The sequence below is a fragment of the Natrix helvetica genome, assembly GCF_964273705.1.
Source record: "Natrix helvetica genome assembly, chromosome: 3".
In the NCBI taxonomy this organism is placed as follows: Eukaryota; Metazoa; Chordata; class Lepidosauria; order Squamata; family Natricidae; genus Natrix; species Natrix helvetica.
In genome coordinates this window covers 131,987,852-132,003,125 of record NC_138549.1, presented here as the reverse complement: position 1 = coordinate 132,003,125, position 15,274 = coordinate 131,987,852, and the positions used below count along the sequence as shown (strand labels likewise).

The window sequence follows — 15,274 nt, the reverse complement described above, 5'->3', positions numbered from 1 at the left end:
TGAGGCAGAACAAGAGTTTATATAGCCTAGGTCAGAGATCCTGATGCAGAATTTATAAACACTGTATTCTCAAATGACACTTTAGCCTTTGGCAGGCAGGAATAGGTCAGAGAGGCTGCTGGGGACTGGGAAAGAAAGCACGGTCTTTATCATGGCATCAATAAAACAGCAGAAAGCAATGTTGGAAGGATATGGGATATTGACTAGTTTCTATGCTTTAAGCTGATTCTTCCACGAGGGGAATGAACACTGGGAATAAGCTTCAAGACAAGTTCTCCATTGCCTGGTATCATAGGTTGGGCTATGTCAGCTTCCATTTAAACATCATGATAAAACAGAACTTTTAATTTCTTTTCATAAACTTCCTTTTATGGGATCCTGGAAAACAAAAAGCATGCATTTCGCAAATATATTGTGTTACATACTCTTATGTGCTAGAATTCTAACAACATAATGTCTGTATTAGCTAAACCAAACTAGTCCATGCTGGATTAACATTGGTTGTAACCTATTTGACTCATTTACTTTAATGGCATCCAAATATATGGGAGATGGGAAGCAAGGGCTGAATTCTCATTTCTGTTCTTCTGTTTTATATCTCTATAGTATTGAACATATGAGGTATTTCCTAAGGCAGTGATGGCTAACCTTTTTGTTGTGGTATGCCAAAAGTGTGTCTGTGTGTGTACCCATAATGCAATGTGCATGTGACCACTACCCCATGCACCCCCCGTGCATGTGCGCACAATCCCCACCCATGCGTCTGCAAACCCCCTACCCCCGTGCATGTGCACGTGGCCCCCTGCCCCCCCACGCATGTACACACATCTCCCACATGCCCCCCTGCACATGCATGGCAGAGACCAAAAACCATCTGGCTGGCCGGAGGCACATGCGCATGCACAGGGCGATGGCTCACATGCCATAGGTTCACCATCACGGTCCAAAGGAATAGCTTCATCTTGTTCACTTATGTTTTACTAAAGATTTACCTCTTTTGTAGATTTACAGAAGGAGTCAGTCTTACCATAGAATTTTGAATTATTCTTGTGTTTCTTCTGCCTTAAAGTCACAGAAGAGTAACCTCATTTTCCACTTTTAAAGAAAATTAAACACTAAAGAAGAGCAGTTCTCTTATCTGCAGCTATTAATCAAATGGATTATCTTTACAGATGTTCTCATGCATTTTCAGGATTATCTTTCCAGCTAGAGACATTTTAACCCTGTTTAAAACCTCTTCTGTAATTCTAGGTAGACAGCCTATGATGCCAAAGCACACGGTATAATGATAAAAGGCATTATTTAAGCAACACTTCTTTCTATTTTCACTAAGGACAGAGATCTCTTTACTATGTTTATCATGAAAAAGCAGTCACCTTTTCCGAATCAGTGCTCTATATAATTTATATTAATAAATAATGATAATTACATTTTTTTCAAGGATTTGGGTTGGTTTTCACATCCTAACAAACTAATTCAGGTAGTCCTATTTTGTAATACAGGGAAAGCACACATATTTCTTTTGAACCTTTTTTTTTAAAAAAAATACCTAACAGGAATTTGTTTTAGTAGCATTTACTGTAGCTCAGATACTATCCATAAACTTCAATCAAATTTCAGAAATCATTTGGAGGATGAATTTGGACCTTGTGTGAAAGTAATTTGTGACTGTTCTGATAGTCAGGGGAAGAAGCAAAGATACTTCAGTGTCACTTACGCTTCTGGTCCTGCAGAAGAATGTCATGTAAATTCCAACTATTAATCTCAGGAGAATTCCACACTTAAGACTTAATGGGAGCCATTACAGAAAGTTCTGAAGACATTAATATTGCACCTATACATCTGGATATAGATCACCATCTGTGCTCCAAGCTCCAGAAACATCACAGCCTTTAGATGTAAAAAGGTTTGGCACTTTTTTCCGAGTTTAGAAAATAAACTCTGGATGAGAGGGAGAATGCTTCAAAGGCATAAGCCCTTGATAAAACTTGCTCTCGCAATGGTCTGTCTCATGCCAAAAGACTGCGAAACTGTGTTTAAATCACAGGAAATCCTCACAAAGCTGCCTTCAGTAAGCTGTGTGTACTCCCAGGGTGTCGTGTTCCGACACACCTCCTCTGCCTGTTTGTAAAACAATCTTTTTAATTTTCTGGATGGCTTGGCAAATCACAGCTGCTCGTTCCCCAGAGTTGCTGAATGCATTCGCTCAGGTTCCTATTTACATACAGTTGGGCTTTTAATTTCCTTCTCACCACACATTTTATAAAGAAGCCATCTGAAATGTTGCAGATGGCTTGGGGTGGAGGGGGGTGGGTAGGGGGGAAGGGGACAAACTTCAGGTTTCCAAACTGAAAGCCCAGCATGAAAAAGACAAATTTCACTTAACAACAGAGCCCCTGGTTTGTTGTGGCTGCCCCATGGCGAGGGTTGGCTTTCCACTCATTATTGCTTTAACTCAATAGCTTTACAGTTACCCGCCTGAGCCAAAGTACTTGAGTAATAATTGATACGTGCCACTGAGAAAGGCTTATTAAACACAACTTTCAGGGGTGAAAGTGGTTGTCCTCACAGGTGGTAAAGAGAAAGTGAGAGAGACCCAAGGCTGGAAAAAAATTAGCTCTCCTTCAGCATCTGTTAGTGCAATTATAAAATAAAAAAGGCTGCAACTAGAAGGTTCCTCCTGCAAACGCCCCCATGCCTGAAAATGATAGAGATTTTCTCAGCTTGCTACACTCAGCAGCTGGGTTAATTGCTGTCATTTTTCCAAGTGCTGTCCAGTCCCACTACCAAACAAATTCTGAATAGAAACATAGGTCTGGGGGACTAAAATTACTAATTCAAAGAAATGAAGCTGATTAGCAATAGGGATCCTTCTTCACAATTGGGGGGGGGGGAGGGGAGAAGAATAATTAGCACACTGTAATTCAATACAATTCCTGCAGGTGATGGTTATGTAGATTATTTATACATTCCACTAATAATGGTTTAATTTCTGCATTAAAATAACAACCAAAATATTTCTGGACTTTTGTCATCACATCATGAATATAATATAGATGAGCAATGCTGAATACGTTTCGAGGCTATCTTTTAATAGCAACAAAGCTCAAGACTAAAATCAGCTTCTATTTGTTCAAGTTAGGATATTGTTAATAAATCACCCCAAAAGATGCATTTATACAAGATTTGCATAACCTAATTTATGTGTGTGTATATGTGTTTAAGCACCACCCCTAGAGCCGGAAATGACTAGTACGCATCTACGGGGGAACCTTTACCTTTATCTGTGTGTGTGTGTATAATTATATACACAAACCTATATACAGTATATGTAATGTTGTCGCTTCATCTTGTTTTAAGTCTCTTTCATGGATGCTTTTTATCAAGTTGGATCCATTCTATGTCTGCCTTGCTCCACCTGCCATCAGTTCTTGATAGGTGACCAGCCCATTTCCATTTCAATTCTTTAATCTCTTGATGATATCATACACTTTCATTGCTGAGCATGTATTTTTTCATGGCTCTTTGTACCACTTGTAGCTTTTGTTGTGAGCACAGGGGGGTTGCTGCCAGTTTGGCTTGGATCGGCCAAACCGGTAGTAGCGGGAGTGGGATCCTCCCGAACTGGTAGTAAAGAAATTAGCAACCAACCTCTGATTGTGAGGTTAGTGTCCATGTTTCACCGGCATATGTTAGAACAGGTAGCACACACTGATTAAAAACTTTTCTCTTAAAGCATAGGGGGAGATTGTTCTTGAAAATTAGGCTGAACTTGATGAATGCCTGCCAATCACATTAACCACACCATTAAATTTCCTTTATTGTATCACTTTCAATTGAGATTAGTTGGCCAAAGTATAGGTAGCAGTTTACTATGTGTCAAGCCTGAATCTGACCGGGCTGCGGCCGACTTTTTGGTGGAAACTTTGTTTCTACATGGGTTATTCTCACATAAATTCAGGTTGACACAGTTTGGAGCTGAAAGGGAGAGAGTGGAGGTGGATGGAGTTTTAGTTAGCAGATGATTCAGATACATTCCAATGGCTGGCTGGCCAGAGGAGAAGAGAAGTCACCAAGCAACCAGACCTTATCCTGATTGGACAGTGTGGCATATTGTTTTGGAAAAATGAGAAACCTTTACTTTAAGTGGGGTAGAAAGCATGGGAACCTTTAGTACTGGCTTTCCACCAGTTTGTGACAAGATGATGTATCTAAATAAATTGGTTCTTTGAGGAAACAGAATGCCTCGGAATTTGGTTTGTAATGTGTATATTAATTGGAACCTGACACTGTGTCTAGTTCTTCTCCAGATGTTTTTTTTTTTTTTTGCTTTCTTTGATGAATTTATTAAACATAATCTAGCTCTTTTTCAGGTTTATTTTTAAGCCAAATGATTCTCCTGCTTTATGCAGCTTTTGTATGTGTCTTGGTATAGGTCTTCTGGGTCTTGTGATAAGAGAACAACATCATCTGCAAATCTTAAGTGATTTAAACAGGGATCATTGATTTTTATTCCATCTTTTTCCCAGTCTAGTTTGTGAAATACTCTTAAAGGCAGGTTGAGAAAAGGATAGGTGATATTGCATTGCCTTGTCATACACTCATTCTGTGTTGATTTCCACTTTAAAATCATTAAGACATTGTTGTCATTGTTTTTCCATATATTGATTGTAGTAAGTATATGTAAGCAGTGTCTACACCCTGGTTGAGCAATGCATTAATTATTGCTTGCTAAAATACTGACTCAAATGCCTTTTTGTAGTCAATGAAAGCTCTGCACAGAGGAATGGTGTACTTTCAATGACTTGCTGAACAAACTCAGTGTGATCCATTGTGCTATAACCACTTTTGAACCTTGCTTACTCCTTTGGCTGTGCATCATGGGATATGAATCCATTGACAATGTCCATTTCTCTATCTGAATTCATGGACACCTAACAATAACCCCAAGTGGAGTTTACACTAATGGGATTTTCCCATTCATGTATTTTAACATGAAATGTAGATAAGGGGGCTAGAAAAGCCATGCACCCTCCTAACCATAACTATGGGCTATGAATCCATTGGCAATGTCCATTTTTCTACCCAAATTCATGGACACCTAACCAGGGGTGAAATCCTAATGGTCCGGACTGGTTCAGGAGAACCAGTAGCGGACATTGGGCCTAGGTCGCTGAACTGGTAGGGACCGCTAGCTGGCCACACCTCTGAACCAGTTCCCCAGTCACCATTTGCTCAGCACACCATGGCCAGGTGTCCATGAATTCTCTAATCTCCACTGTCCCAGCCTCCATCCCCTACTCCCTTCCCTGCAGCTCGCAGCCCTGCCATGCTTGTCTGCCTTCCACGCAACCTTCCCGGTGTCACCGTGGCTAGCATGCGAAGGCAGGGAAGCATCCATTGGTGATGTCCATTTTTCTATCTGAATTCATGGACACCTAACCCTAAACCTAAGTGGATTTATCCCTAATGAGATTTTCCCATTTATTTTAACATGAAATGTAAATAAGGCAGGTTCAAAAAGCCATGCACCCTCCTAATCATATCTATATGCTCCGAATCCATTGCCAATGTTCATTTTTCTCTCCAAATTTATGGAGACCTAACCCTAAATGGATTTTACCCTAATGGGATTTTCCCATGCATTTTATAAATAAGGCAGATTGAAAATCCATACATCCTCCTAACCATATCTATGGGCTATGAATCCATTGGCGATGTCCATTTCTCTATCTGAATTCCTGGACACCTAATTCCTGGACACCAGGGGTGGGTTTCAAAATTTTTTACTACCTATTCTGTGGGTGTGGCCTATTTTGTGGCCATGGCTTGGCAGTCTTGTGATTGATTGGGCATGGCCAACATGATGTCACTCACCAGGAGATGTCATGGTTTGGGTAAAATGTGGTGAGGCTCACATAAGAACGTTCTTGCTTAGCAACCAAAATTCTGGGCTCAATTGTAGTCATAAGTCAAGGACTATCTCTGCCTCCCTCTGCATGGCAGCCTTGTTCTAGTAAACTCCTTCTCCTTTCTGGCAATTTTCCTCTCTGTTAGAGGCACCAAAATCATCCAGAAAATGTAAGGTTTCCTGCTGCAGCAGGGGGTTGGACTAGATGACCTCTAAGTATCCTTCTAGCCCTAAATTGCTGTGCTGCTTTTCTGTCTTTCTGTCTTTCTGTCTTTCTTTCTTTCTTTCTTTCTTTCTTTCTTTCTTTTTTTTTTCTCCCTTCCCTCTGTGGGATGCAACCCCTCCCCCCAAATAAAATATTATTCCCAGAAAGGCTCACAGAAAAGGAAAAATCAAGCTGCTAACAAAGAAACCTGCCTGAGGCTCATTCTACATTCCTGCCAGATAGAGATAATGAGATAATGAGCCTATAGAAAGTTTGGCTCCATTCATTCACACAAACAAGGAATCATCCAAACACAAAAACCATATTGCACAACCCCAAAACTTCAAAAACATAAAACCATATAAGAACCCTTTCTTTTATCCAGTTTGTTGTTCAGCTGACCTAGAAACAAGCTGCTCAATGTCACTTTGCAAATCTCCTTCCGAGCAGCTTTTCAATTTAAAGCAGGGCTTTCCAAAGTTTGCAGCTTTAAGACATATGGACTTCAACTCCCAGAATTCCACAGTAGGCATGCTCATTTCCAGTTTAAAGTGACAGCATTTATTTTTCTCCTTTGCTGAATCTTCCGGCTGAAAAGTGAGTTTCCTTCTTTCTTTTTCTTTCTCTTTCTTTCTCCCTTACCTTCTTTCCTCCCTCCCCCCTCTCTCTCTCTAATTTTTAAAGCTTTTTTCCCTTGCCTGAACCGGTAGGGGAAAAAACCTTTTTTTAAAAAAAGCTTCTGATGAAGCTTCTTACGGGAGAACAGGTTTGGGAGCGTGGCCAGGCCACCATTATTACTACTGGTCCTATCCAGTATGCCTGATTTTCACTACCTCTTCTGGCATACCGGACCGCACCCACCTCTGTACCTAACCCTAAATAAATTTTACCCTAATGGGTTTTCCCATACATTTTAACATGAAATGTAAATAAGGCAGGTTCAAAAAGCCATGCACCCTCCTAATCATATCTATGGGCCATATATTTTATAACCATATCTTATCAATGTTTTCTCGCAAAATACTTGGGAAAATCCCTTTGTCATAAAATCTTTTTAGTATTAGGATAAGTCCTCTATGAATGTAGATAGTAAAATACATATCACCAATGGATTTGGTATCCATGAATATAGTTAGGGGTTTGTATGCTTTTTGAGCTTTGTTTATCTAAGTTGTTTCTCAAAGAAGAACCTATCCTTGCTTGAATATCATCAGGTTCCATCCTAGTACAACCAACTCAGGGGTGGGTTCCTGCTGGTTCTATCCAGTTCCACAAATCCACCGTGCCATTTAGAACCAGTACTACCAGTGAAACTGCCCCCTCGCTCACTTAGTCCTGCGGGTCCGGAGGCCGCTTGTCCGCTCTCTCCCCCCACCCATACACACCACGCCTCTAAGAGCCCTATAGAAAGCCCTTGGTTCTCTATTTCTGCCTGCTGAGGAGGTAAGTAAGCTCTTTGCTGGCGCAGCAGCTTTTGGGGCTAATGGGGCTTGGGTTTCCAATCTGACAGCCCCCACCCCTTCTGGACATCTATTGCAGTCGCAAGGAGCTGAGGAGAGTGCAGAGAAGAGCATGAAGGTTCTCGGTGCTCCAGGAAGCCACAAAAGTGGCTGGGAGAGGCACGCGGCTTGGTTTAGCCTCCTTGGATATCACAGCAGCCCCAAGCACACCAATCTCGGCGTTTTTTGCATCGGGGCATGCTGTAAGAGGGACTGAAGACCTTTTCCGGATTGGTGGTGATGGTGGTGTGGGCCCATTGCCCCGTGCTCAGCAAAGCAAGTCCGGGGAAGTCCTTTGCACAGGCCACACCATGCAAGCTACCTCCCATCGCCCGTGATTTGCTGGGCAAGCCTGGGGAAGTCCTTTGCTGGTGGCTGGGCAGACCTGGCAGTGCATGCAATGGAAGAGTTCATTTCAATGTCTCTTCTTTGTTCAGGACATTCATTGGAGTCAGTGATTCTGAAGACTGGCAAGGACAGTCATCTTCCTTCTGTAAGTAGCTCTTTTATTGTTTTGTGTACTTATTTTAATCTTATTTAAGTAGTAAGTGCACAAAATAATAAATTTCCTTTTTTATATCTCCTTTTTATAGATCATCCATTGGGGCAAAGAATTCAGTGACATTGTCTTGGCCACTCCCACCTGGTCACATGACCGCCAAGCCACTCCCACTTGGTCACATGACTGCCAAGCCACTCCCACCCAGTCACATGGCTGGTAAACCATTTCCACTCAGTCACATGGCCAGCGAGCCACTCGCACCTGGTCACATGGCCGACAAGCCACTCCCACAAAGCAGGCCACACCTACAGAAGAGTTTCCAAAAAAATTTGAAACCCACCACTGAACCAACTTAAGGGTACCCTGGAAAAAAAACCTAAAGAGAGATTTTAATAAAGCATAGCTCAAAAGGCTTTGCATATTTCTTCCAGGAATTCTATCAGGTTCAATTATACCCCATACTGCATATTTTAGTCATTTTTTCATAGAATATTATTATATAGGTAGTATAAAGCATAGATGAGTAGAGTTTGGTTTTTCTAAACCTCATATCAGATCTAGGCATTTTGTTAGATTGACTGCCTTCTGAAACAACCCAGCCATTGAACAAATTTTACTGATCTTTCCGTACTTTCAGTGACTTTTTTTTTACATGAGTGGGAATAAAAGCAATATGACTTACTTGTTATTAAAATGTTTAAGTAATTATGCCTCAGCTAATCATATTCAATGAGAGGTTGAAATAATTTAGTCACTGGTAAGTAAATTTACCATTTTATCTGATGCATAGAAACAAATTGAAGAAATTGTTCAAGGATTCATTTTGAATTACAATGTGTATTCTGAATATAGGACATTTTACTTGAAATTGTGTAGATTTTTTTTAAAAAAATCTGTGTTGTTTAAAAGGACTTGTGTCATTTCTGGCTCAATTACTTCAATATAAATGTGAATATCCCACTAATGAGAAAAGGATTATCACAAAGAGGGAACAAGAAACTGTCCTTATTTTGAAACCTTGAATTTGGATATCTTTGTTCTTTCCACTATAATTTACCATGCCTCATCTCTGTGTTTACAAATCTCATGGATTGGTTATCAGCAAGCCGAGCTACATCATTAGAAAGCTTCAAAAGCTCTCTGATGCCTCTTTTCATAATTGTCCTTATATTGAGGGGCCAATGAAACATCCTCATGCTGGGGTATTAATATTTGAGCAGGTTTCCCTGTAAAAAGCCAGACATGGGCATAAATATTTTATTCTGTGATAAATAAACTCCATCCAGAACTTGATGGAGGTGCCTCTGGTTGTTAGCCATTTTAGCAAAGCCCTCTGCTGAGGCTGCAAAGAGACAATCTGCAAAGAGTGGAATGCGGGCTTCTGGGGGAATAAAAGAATGATTAAAATATCCTTGAGGCTACTTCTCTGGTCTCCTATGCTGTACTATTGGTCTCCTCACTCCCTACCACTGGAGGTTTTGTCCTTCCTGAATTTGCAAGGTAGGTAGGCACAGTCTAAGCTCAGCACTTGAACAGATGTTTAGTAATCCTGAATGTCTGTTGCTTGTTTGTTTAAGAGAAATATGGATCATTGCTAATGCTAATCTGTCAGCTCTGAAACTAAATGAATTGCTGGAACACTGTTTATTACCATCCAGGGGGACTATAATGTGGTCCAGAACTAAATAAATGTGCAGTTATTTGCAAAGCAGCAGAACAATGCATTATAGAACTCTGAAATTGTAGAGAGCCTTGCTAGATGTCTTTGGGGGAAATGTTTAGAAGCAGTTAAAAAACAAAAAAGGCAAAAGCATTTCTTAAACCCTGGAAAAAGAGGTAAGATAGAAAGAAACTCAGACCAACTGTTCCCTGACTCACTAGGGAAAGAGAAAAAGGAAGGGAAAGAAACATACAGACATCCCAGATTCCTCTTGATGTAGCCTTAATAGAGCTTGGTTCTAATCTTCCTATAGAATTTATCTTCTGGATAACCTTGAAGGATTAATAAGCACAGTGCACCGGAATCAGTAAAAACACAGTAGGAATTTTACGGAGATGGTTGCTTCTGCCTTTGTTCCACATGGTTATGTATTATTGTACTAATTTAGGATGCAATCTGTTAGATAACTTCATCCCCAATCACCAAATTGTTTTCTTCATAGCGCAGACAAAAGGAGGGATCACCTGGGGCCTTACTTTTCATCCATCTCCTGCTGCTGTTATGCACATAAAAGAGTTAAGGTTAGAATAACCAAAGTCCTTTGGAAATGTCCCTGTTAATTACCCACAGTATTATTTCTAGTAGTTCTAGAAAGCTCTGGGCCTTTCGTAATATGGAAATCATGTAAATTGTTGCCTGTCATTCATGTCTCTCTTTCCCTGTTTTTGCCTGCCTTTTGTCTTGCTTTTGCTAGTTAACGGCTTATCATATTTAGTAATGTTTAAGAAATCAAGTAGTATTTTCTGCTAGCTAAAGTAACTGGTGGGTGTCTTCACTCTGTTCTAGATTAACTGGAAATATTCTGGGTGCAAATTATAATGGGAATTACACAGTCATATTTTCAGCACTATCACCTGATGTTGTGTGCGTGTGTGTATGTGTGTGTTTTCATTTTGTTTTGCCAAGGGAAGAGGCCATTAAAAAGAGATCAAAACAATGATATTTTGTGTCCATCTGAAGAAAACAATCTGCGTGTTTTATGTGAAAGTGAAGACAGCACAAACTTTTTTAAAAAAAAAACGAGGACAGAAAAAAAAACATGAAATCATATTTCAGAATAAGGAATCAAGAAGTATCTAATTTATGAATACTATTTTTAGACGAGCAAACAATAAGAAAAGCTTAGAATAGCATTACACAAATTGGAAAGAAAAGGTCTCTCTTCAAACTGCTAGCATTTGAGAATTGGCACATTTGTTTCCGAAGCACTTAAAGCTTAAATTTTCCCCAGACAAAAGTTTTGTCAATCTTGCAAAGTACCTTATGATGATATATAATGTGGGGAAAGTGACAGACACACAAACCTGGAAGAGGAAAGGAACTGTTCCAGGAAAAAGGGTTTTTTTGTTGACACAAGATAATCAGACAGGATACTTTCCAAACACACCACCTTCTAGGACACTTTTTGCTATCCCATTAAAAATAAAGTATTCAGAAAAGTGCAGCATTTGCTGTCCAGACTAGAGTGTATACATTTTGAAATGATATTGTATGCTATCTAAATTGATAGCTCATTACAGCTTAGTTTCTGATTACTTAACATTTCTCCAGGCATTCAAAACAAGAGAAGGGTGAGGATGCTGGAGGCTGGCATTGTTGCTGGTGCTGCCTTTTTTCCCACCCAAAGTTCCAGGAGGAAAAAAGGGGAGGGGGGAACATGACCATGTCTGCACCAGTACATAAAGATAGCTAGGAGCTAGCTTCCAAAAACAATTGCACAAACCTGGAAAAAGAGAGGAAAATTATTTTCAATAATGTTATGTTCTCTCTATTGAAGAATCTGCACTGCTCTACTGCTTTAGATGTGCATTTTCAGACTGGCACAGAAGTATAACTGTACATCTAATCATATTTGAGGAAGATCTAAAATCCCATAGGATTACAGTAACCCAGACAATTGTGCCAGCATGGAGGTGGTCAAAACAGCAGAGGTGGCAGATACCACAATCAAAGCTTGTGCTTTGTGTGCAATATTGGCACACATACAGAAGGGGTGGGACTTTGACCTGGAAGACAGCTAAAAAGAATATACTGTAGTTAAAAGCTTTAGAAAGTAGTGAAAGACTTTTCTTCTTGTTCCTGACTGAAATCACAGAGCTACTGACTGAAGAAAGTAAAAGATTCATTAGTTGAAAAATGATTGTCACCGTGTTGAAATTTCAGTGAACGCTTTCTCAAGAGCTAAAGCAGAAGCTCAGCAGACTGTCAGCAATTATCTTTCAAGGGCAAATAACTGAGTACAAGCATATTACTTAGACATACAGGTTGTCTTTTGACTTATGTTTGGTGCTTTGTTTCTGCTTGCCATTATCCTCAGAGTTTAATTTCATTTTGTTTGCATCTTTGTACTTGACAGGGTAGAACCATCAGAATCAAAAATCTTTAATATTAAGTGTGGAGCAGCAATAAACTGTCAATAAAACCTGATAGCCAACACTGTCTAGATGCTCACTGTCAAATCTTATAACCTGTATGATCTTCAGCATCTCCCTTAGGATCCTGATGATACATGAATTTGGCTGTAGGCAGATGTTGGGTTTGCTTACTTACTTTGAAGCTTTCTAAGTCCAAAAACATTTTTCCTTGATCCACTGAGTTGCTTTATTACTCAAGAAACTCTTTTTATAAGGGATCCTTGGTGCTCTTTGAACTTGATTGTTTTCTTGCAGATGTTTCATTCCCAAATTATGGTACATAACATTGGTGCATTACCTAGTTTGAGTAATGAAACATCTGAAAGAGAACAATCAAGCCCAGAGAGCACCAAAGACCTCTCATTTCAACCCTGAGCTACAAACATTCTCCTTTATCATTTTATCACTCAGCAAATGCTTGCTGAGTTTGATTGTGCACATGACACAAGTTGTCCATAAGTTATTGCCATCCTCCTGGCAAATGTATTAACTGGTTATTTTAGGGGTATTGTTTTTAACTTATTGTGTGTGTTTTAGGGGTTCAAAATCCTATATTTATATATATTGCTTTGTACAGTTCTTTTAATTCCATTTTTAACCTCCTCCATTCTAACTGTACATATTCAATTTTATTGTATTTTGATATATTTGGCATGGACTGTACACCGCCCCGAGTCCCTTTTTGGGAGAGGGGGCGGTCTAGAAGCATGAATAATAAATAAATAAATAAAATCTTCTCTTGGGACCTGGTAGAGCTTTCCATACAGTATGCAGTTCTTTCACCAAAACTATATTCTTGCTTATAGTCCTGTGCTGCAAAGTCTGGTGCTTTGTGCTTTTATCCAGTGAGGAGGTTCTGAAAGTTCTATTTTCAAACTTCTCCCCAGGTAATGTAAATAAAATAAAACTCACCACAATGATAGTAAATAGATAAAATAAATTTACTACTCGTATTATTCAAATAGCTTTACAGAAAAACCCTGATCGAATGCACATAAGAATTTAACATAGCATTGCATTTTCCTTCAAAGTTTTTTGCCTAAGAACCAAAGCTCACTTTCTCTTCCTTTTTCCCTCCCTCCCTCCCTCCCTCCCTCCTTCTCTCTTTCTCTCTCATTACTCACTTACACACATCCAGACAAGCTCAGTCTCCCAGAATTGCGTTTGGAACCCTCTGCTGTAGAGTGGCAATCTAAAGAAGCAGTCTCCAACCTTTCTGGACCAGTGGAGGCAATGGTAGAAGAAGGAGAGGGAATGATTTTGCATGCACAGGCACACCACTTTCACAATGCAGCCTTGCATGCATGCGTGCTCACACACCAATTCTATGTTCCAGTTGCGGGCTATGGCCTAGAATTGGGCTATCAACCGGGGGTTGGGGACCCTTAGCCTAAAGGCATAGTACATATTAAATGCCCAGTGCACAAAAAGCAGGTTGAACCCCCTACCCTCCAATTACAGAATGCCCCAATTCAAATAGTGAGGACTACAAAGTTTCAGGTACTATAGCTATTTTCATACTTGTTGCTTGATCCCTCCTTCATATCTCAAACTTTAACTTTGTTCTAAGAGCTTAAGGGAAAGTAGATTGTATAAAGCTTCAAGGTAGAACATAGAAATATAATAATAGGGTTGGAAAGAATCTTGAAAGTCTTCTAATAAAATCCTCTGCTCAAGCAGAAGTCCTTATACCACTCTGGAAAAATGGTGGTCCTCTTCTTGAAAACCTCCAGTCATGGAGCACCCTTCCAGAGATAAGCCATCCCATTGATCAATTTGACAAGAAGGTATTAACTCTTCACACACACACACACACATACACACACAAACAAACACACACACTCATGTATGTACATACACGTTCAAAGAATAAGTCATCTGTGTACCAAGTTTGGTTGAAATTGCTTGAGACATTCTAGAGCAGTGATGGCGAACCTTTTTTGGCTCACGTGCCACAAGTGGGGGGAGCGCAGGGGGGTCGAGTGCGGGCGTGCCGCACCCATAATGCAATGCGCGATCCCCCAGTGCGCATGCGCGCACAACGTGCGACCCCCCCATTTTTACATGTTTTTTTTTGCCCTCCCCAGGCTCCAGGGGTTTTATAGGAGCCTGGGGAGGGCGAAAAGAGCCTCCCCCGACCCACCGGAGGCCCTCCGGAGGCTTCAGGGACTGTCCGGAGGCTTCCCTGAAGCCTTCGGAGCGCTCAAAACCACCCTCCGAGCAAACCGGAAGTGACTTCCGGGTTGCTCGGAGGGTCGTTTTAAGCGCTCCGAAGGCATCAGGGAAGCATCGGACGATCCCTGAAGCCTTCGGAACGCTTAAAATGACCCTCTGAGCAACCCGGAAGTCACTTCCAGTTTGCTCGGAGGGTGGTTTTAAGCGTTCCGAAGGCTTCAGGGACGGTCCCTGAAGCCTCCGGGGGGGCGGGGGGCTCTTTTTGCCCTCCCCAGGCTCCTATAAAGCCTCTGGAACCTGGGGAAGGCGAAAAATAGCTTTTAAAAAGGTGAACTCAGCTGACAGGGCAGCGCCTCGCGTGCCCTGACTAATGGCTCCACGTGCCACTTGTGGCACACGTGCCATAGGTTCGCCATCACGGTTCTAGAGTTATGCTGGAACACACACACACACACACTTTTTATATAGATTGAAGAAGATAGATAGATAGAAAGAGAGATAGATGGATGAATGGATAGAGGGAGGGAGGGAGAGAGAGAAGAGGAGAAGAGAAGAGAAAATAGAAGATTGGGGAATTCTGATAAACATTATTTTTACCAAGCATATGGACTAAGCTACAATTCTTCACATTGTTAAATTTTGTTTCGTTAATAAGGTCATGGGCAGTGTCTTTAAATCTGTTAAGGCTTGGAGGACCTAGTTATTTGGTGTAAAATAAAGACAGGTACCAGTTGCTATTTGAATATAAGTTGATCAATGAGTTTCGCAACAGTTGAGACATTTGGGAACCAAACTGACAAAGTTGCTCATTAGATAGGAATATATAAACTTATTGTGGGTGCAATTGA

The 15,274-nt window shown here is 40.6% G+C and overlaps 1 long non-coding RNA gene across 1 annotated transcript in view; it reads left to right on the top strand.

Annotated features, from left to right (window-relative positions):
- Positions 1–7,488: 7,488 nt before the first annotated feature.
- The window catches only part of LOC309390057, a 37,669-nt gene continuing 29,883 nt past the window's right edge, over positions 7,489–15,274 (top strand). Inside the window, exons 1-2 of the long non-coding RNA XR_014175060.1 lie at positions 7,489–7,559; positions 8,854–8,874. This is a non-coding gene — a long non-coding RNA (uncharacterized lncRNA). The remainder of the gene's footprint in view (positions 7,560–8,853; positions 8,875–15,274) is intronic.